Raw genomic sequence first — 6,023 nt, 5'->3', positions numbered from 1 at the left:
TGTATATATATATATATATATATATATAAATTCACAGGAATAAATTACATTTTTACAAATTTTATGTAAAAAATGTATTTTAATAAATATTTACAGTATATTATAACTAATTCACAGGAATAAATTACATTTTATTAAAATATTTTATATATATATATACAGGTGCATCTCAAAAAATATTTTTTGCAACATTTCAAAAAGTGAAACTTTCATATATTCTAGATTCATTTGGTTTTGGCACTGTGGGCAGGTGCTAAAGTCCTGCTGGAAAAGGAAATCAGCATCTCCATAAAGCTTGTCAGCAGATGGAAGCATAAAGTGCTCCAAAATCTCTTGGTAGACGGCTGCATTGACTTTGAACTTGATAAAACACAATGGACCAACACCAGCAGACGCACGTTATCGGGAAACGCAGCCCAGTTCTTTTTCTCCTTAGCCCAGGTAAGATGCTTCTGATGTTGTTTCTGTTTCAGAAGTAGCTTGGTAGCCCTTTTCCTGAAGAAGTCTGAGCGTGGTGACTCCAGCTTCAGTCCACTCCTTGTGAAGCTCTCCCAAGTATTTGAATCGGATTTGCTTGACAGTATTCTCAAGCTTGCGGTCATCCCTGTTGCTTGTGCACCTTTTCCTACCAAATTTCTTCCTTCCAGTCAACTTTGCATTTAATATGCTTTGATACAGCACTCTGTGAACTTTGGTTATTTCCCTAGGCCTTTCTGTTAGTAATACAGAGATTGATGATTTTTGCTTATCAGATCATAAGCCAGTATTAACACTGTGCTTAATACTTCAAAGGTGCATGTCAAGTCCTGCAGTCGTCGAATACGGTCTGTAAATTCTGCTACATATAAACAGTTTGAAGATGCTTTTATTAGGGATGCTTGCCCTTTTGTGTCTTCTTTTGCAGAGCTGTCTGTTGAAGAGCAAATTTCTTGTTTTAATACTCTGTGTGGCAATGTTTTGGACTCTGTTGCTCCATTTAAAATGAAGAAACCTAAATTACAGTTGCAACCTTGGCTTAACAAAGATACTCGCGCCGCTAGACAGGAATGGAGGAAAGCTGAAAGAAAGTGAAAGAAGGATATGCTCCAAGTTTCCTATGAAATCATGAGAGATTGAATGATGAGCTACCAGCACTCAGTTAAGGCTGTGAGGGAAACCTATTTTTCTAACTTGATAGCAAAGCATGCACATAGTCCAAAGACTATTTTCAATACAATACATAATGTTTTAAACCCTACCATGCTTTTATATCCTGAGGCTTCACCTACAATCTGTGATAATTTTTTGAAGTTCTTTGTTGACAAAATTAACTCATATCTCATATTACCATAGTTTATGTCAATCCTCCTGTTGTTGACCCATGCTCAGCCTGCTTAACTGAATTTGAGCCTATTTCTTCTTCCTTTCTTGTGGATGTTTTCCATAAAATGAAGCTTTCCTCATGCTCCGATGTAGTTCCTCTGCGTCTTTTTATGGAAGTTCTGGGTGTCATTGAACCTTTTGTTATAACAATAATAAATAGTAGCCTATCTCAAGGCACTGTTCCACCATTTCTGAAACATGCAGTAGTGAATCCACTTCGAAAAAAGGTCTGTTCAGATCCTTATGTTTTAGATAATTACCGGCCCATCTCAAAATTACATTTTTATCGAAAGTGATGGAAAAGGCTGTCTTCCATCAATTGAGGTGAGAATAATTTGTTAGACAAGTTTCAGTCAGGTTTTAGACAACATCATAGTACAGAGTCAGCTTTGCTGAAGGTGCTGAATGATCTTTTGTTAGCTGTGGACTCAGGAAATTCTGCAATTCTAGTACTCTTGGACCTCAGTGCTGCTTTTGACACAATTGACCATGCCATTTTACTTGAAAGGTTGAGCGGTTGTGTAGGAATTCAAGGTACTGCATTGAAATTGTTTAAATCCTTGTGATAGAACATTTTCGGTGGAGGTTGGAAATTTTTCTTCCACTTCTGTACCATTAAGTTGCGGTGTGCCTCAGGAATAAATTTTGGGCCCGCTTTTGTTTTCACTTTATTTGCTCCCTTTAGGCAGGATTTTTCAAAAGTATAACATTCATTACCATTTTTATGCTGATGACACACCGATGACACACAGGTGTACCTCCCTTTGAATCATGGGAATAATTATGATATACATTCTCTATTAAATTGTCTAGCAGAGGTAAGATGCTGGTTGGCAGCCAACTTTCTAACATTAAATGATTCTAAAACTGAAATTGTAGTTTTCGGACCTCCAGCATCTATTATAAAGATAAATGACTATTTGGGTCGTTTAGCTGTGAATTCTCATACTCATTCAAAAAATGTGGGTGTGATCTTTGATAATGGTCTTAAATTTGACTAACAAATTAACTCAGTAGTAAAGAACAGCTTTTATCATCTCAGATCCACTGCGAAACTGAAAGCATTTTTATCACCAAGGGACTTGGAGACTGTGATACATGCTTTTATTTCCTCCAGGCTGGACTACTGTAACTCCCTGTATCTTGGTGTGGGTAAGTCCTTTCTATCTCGACTTCAACTGGTACAAAATGCTGCCACTAGGCTTCTTACTGGAGCTAGAAAGAGGGAACACATCTCGTCTGTTCTGGCCTCTCTTCATTGGCTGCCAGTTGAATACCATGTTAAATTTAAGGTTTTATTGTATGTGTATAAGGGGCTAAATGGCCAGGCTCCACAATACATCTCTGATCTTCTTGTCCACCGGAAATGTTCTAGGCCCTTAAGGTCCTCAAACAGTTTGTTGCTGACTGCCCCACGGGTACGTTTAAAGTTAACAGGAGATTGTGCTTTCTCTGTTGCTGCTCCACAACTGTGGAACGATTTGCCGGTACACATTAGGCTTTCATCCGATGTTGAGTGTTTTAAATCTTCGCTGAAAACATATATTCTCTCTGGCTTTTGGATCAATGTAATTTTATTAATCAGGGTGTTCTCTTTCTAGTTTATCTGTTTTATTGTATTGTATTTTTTTTTTAGTGTGTATTTGATTGTTTTACGTTTTTAGATTGTACAGCACTTTGGTCAGCTGCTGCTGTTTTAAATGTGCTTTAGAAATAAAAAATGCCTTGCCTTGCCTGTGAACAGCCACTTACTGGATTTTTGACTTTCATGAGCTGTAAGCTCTAATCAAAATTAAAACAAAAAAAACTTTTGAGATGTTTTACTTTACATGTAATGAATCTAGAATATATGAAAGTTTCACTTTTTGAAATGTTAAAAAAAAAAATAACTTTTTCACAATATTCAAATTTTTTTTAGATGCACCTGTGTGTGTGTGTGTATATATATATATATATATATATATATATATATATGTGTGTGTTTGTGTGTGTATATGTGTGTGTGTGTATGTATGTGTGTTGAGTTGAATTACTGAAATAAATGAACTTTTCCACGACATTCTAATTTATTGAGATGCACCTGTAGATGTTGAAAACAGCTGCTTAATTTTTTTTTTTTTAGAAAAGGATACATTTTTTCAGAATTCTTTGATGAATAAAAACTTCAAAAAGAACAGCATTTATTTAAAAATAAATCTTCTGTAACATTATAAATGTCTTTCCTGTCAATTTTGATCAATTTAATGCTTCCTCTCTGAATAAATGTATTCATTTCTTTCAAATATATATATTTTTTTTACTAACCTCAAGGCTAGAGTATATTTATAGTAATTGCATTCAAAATAGCTTTCTTCTGAATCCAAGCAATTATGAAAAGAAGAAACAGATGCTGGTATTGTTATTCTACTAATGGACACATGGGGGAGACTCTTAACATATTTTAGCTACTTTTTAAGACTTTCGCTCATGCTAGATTCCAAATTAGGTGATCCATTTACTGGAAGCAATGATGCCATAAATCATTGTTAATTTTATGAAATATATTGCACAGGCAAGTGAATGCATCCCATAATGACCCTGAGAAGCATGCAGTGAATGACAGATTCCATTATTGGCTGCTAGGAAATTTGAAAAGAATGTCTGGGGTTTTGTCCTGCACTTTGGTTTAAAGTCTCACTCTAAACGATCCTCACGAAACTATGTGTTTAGTCCAAACCAGAGTAGCCATGACTTTCCAGCAGACCCATTAGAATGCTGAGAGACGACCTCTCTCTTTCCATATGGTCTCAATACCAGTGTCAAAATATGTTCACATCACAAGCCAAGCAGGAAAGCACCGAGGCCTAAATGAACACCGACACGGCACACCTGAGATCACAATGAGGGAAACTACCTCAACGCCAACAAAAAGACTAGAATTGTGCCTTAAATACCCTATTTTTGGGGATATTTCAGGAATCTAAAATGTAGAACCTGTACTTCAGATTGAATATGGAGCAGATGTGCACAGAAATCAAACAAGATCATTTATCTTTGACATTGCTCAAAAAAACAAAACAAAACAAAAAGAACACGCTTTGTTTTCTTGTCATTTTTAACAAGAATATAATTCAAAGGAACATTTTAGTAAACATTGAAAGTAGTGTTTCTCAACGGGGGCGTTCGGAGAGCATCGGGGGGTGCTGGAAGCAATATTTTTTAAAGTGGGCGCTGAGATGTTCTTGGGGGGCGTTTGGTTAATACCTCTGGTAATGATTATGTCTATATGTTTCGCTTCGCTTGACTTTCTGTAGCGCAGCTGCTGAACTTCCGGTCAAAACAATAGCAAGCATTTAGACAAAGCATGAGATGCTTTTTCTTGTTTAGAAAAATGTATATGATAGCTTTTTGTTTGCTGATTGGCTGCGGTTGGATTGAATGCCAAATTCCTAAAGAGTTTATTCAAAGCTCACAAATAATGATATAGGGGGACTACACTAATGATAATGATGCAAAAAGTTTGCATTTGTTTGTTTAAAAAATACAGTAAAAACAGTAAATCTACCATTTGAAAAAATGCTTTCTATTTTAATATATTTTAAAATGTGTTTCCTCTCATGCTAAGCTTCACTACTCCAGCTTTCAGTGTCACACGATCTTTCAGAAATCATGCTGATTGTTGCTTAAGAAACATTTCTTCTTATTATTATTATTATAGCTGGGACACCACACTGACAAAAAAAGGCAAGTTTTGAAATTTAATTGACTATAACAAATATATAAATCAGTACAGCACTAAAATAGTAACTATTTTGAAAATGAGGAGCATATGTATCCCATTTTTCTACATCCCCAGTTCCAGAAAAGTTGTGATGTTTTGTGAAATGCCATAAAATCAAGAATATGTCATTTGTTTAATCTTTATTTAATTGACTGAAGTACAAAGGAAAAAGTTCCAATGTTTTCACTGGCCAACTTAATTTTATTTTGTTAATATAAACATATTTTGAGCCATGATCCAGCTTTGCTTGCAAAGACGAAGAAGCTCCTTTTATACCCAAAAATGATACCCTCACCTATTACCAATTCACCTGCTTGCTGTGAACTGTTTCAAAACAGTTTATTTGGTTATTCTATAACCTTTTCACTTTTATTTTTGCCTCTGTCCCAACATTTTTGGAGTGTTTTGCAGACTTCAAAATAAAAACTTGTTACAAAATACATTTAAGTTGGTCAGTGAAAACTTTGGAAATCTTTTCTTTGTACTTTTTTTGTGTATAAAATAGAATTAACAAATCACAGATTTTATCATTTTACAAAACGTCCCAACTTTTCTAGAATTAGGGTTGTACTTAGTTTTCTTTAAAGTATTTGTAAGTATTTCACAAAATTTATGAAATATAGTAAAGTAGGGTTTACATTTCTTCCATTTGCATGTGTAAATGTGGTATTTACCCACCAAAATAACCATGTCCACTATGTCAGAAAAAAGGGAATTCAATATATTCTCATAAAACAGGGTATTTTCTAAAACTAAGGGATAAATATTATTTTTCACTGAAAGCTAATTGGAAACATCTAAACATATCACAGCAGTAAAAAGGGTGTTCAAGAATAGAAGAACAAATTAAAATCTCTTCTGTCATTGTGGATATGTTCTAAACAGGAATTTTTATTAGTCT

The sequence above is a fragment of the Sinocyclocheilus anshuiensis genome, unplaced genomic scaffold (assembly GCF_001515605.1).
Source record: "Sinocyclocheilus anshuiensis isolate Anshui unplaced genomic scaffold, SAMN03320099.WGS_v1.1 scaffold230, whole genome shotgun sequence".
Classification (NCBI taxonomy): domain Eukaryota; kingdom Metazoa; phylum Chordata; class Actinopteri; order Cypriniformes; family Cyprinidae; genus Sinocyclocheilus; species Sinocyclocheilus anshuiensis.
This window is presented reverse-complemented; position numbering follows the sequence as displayed.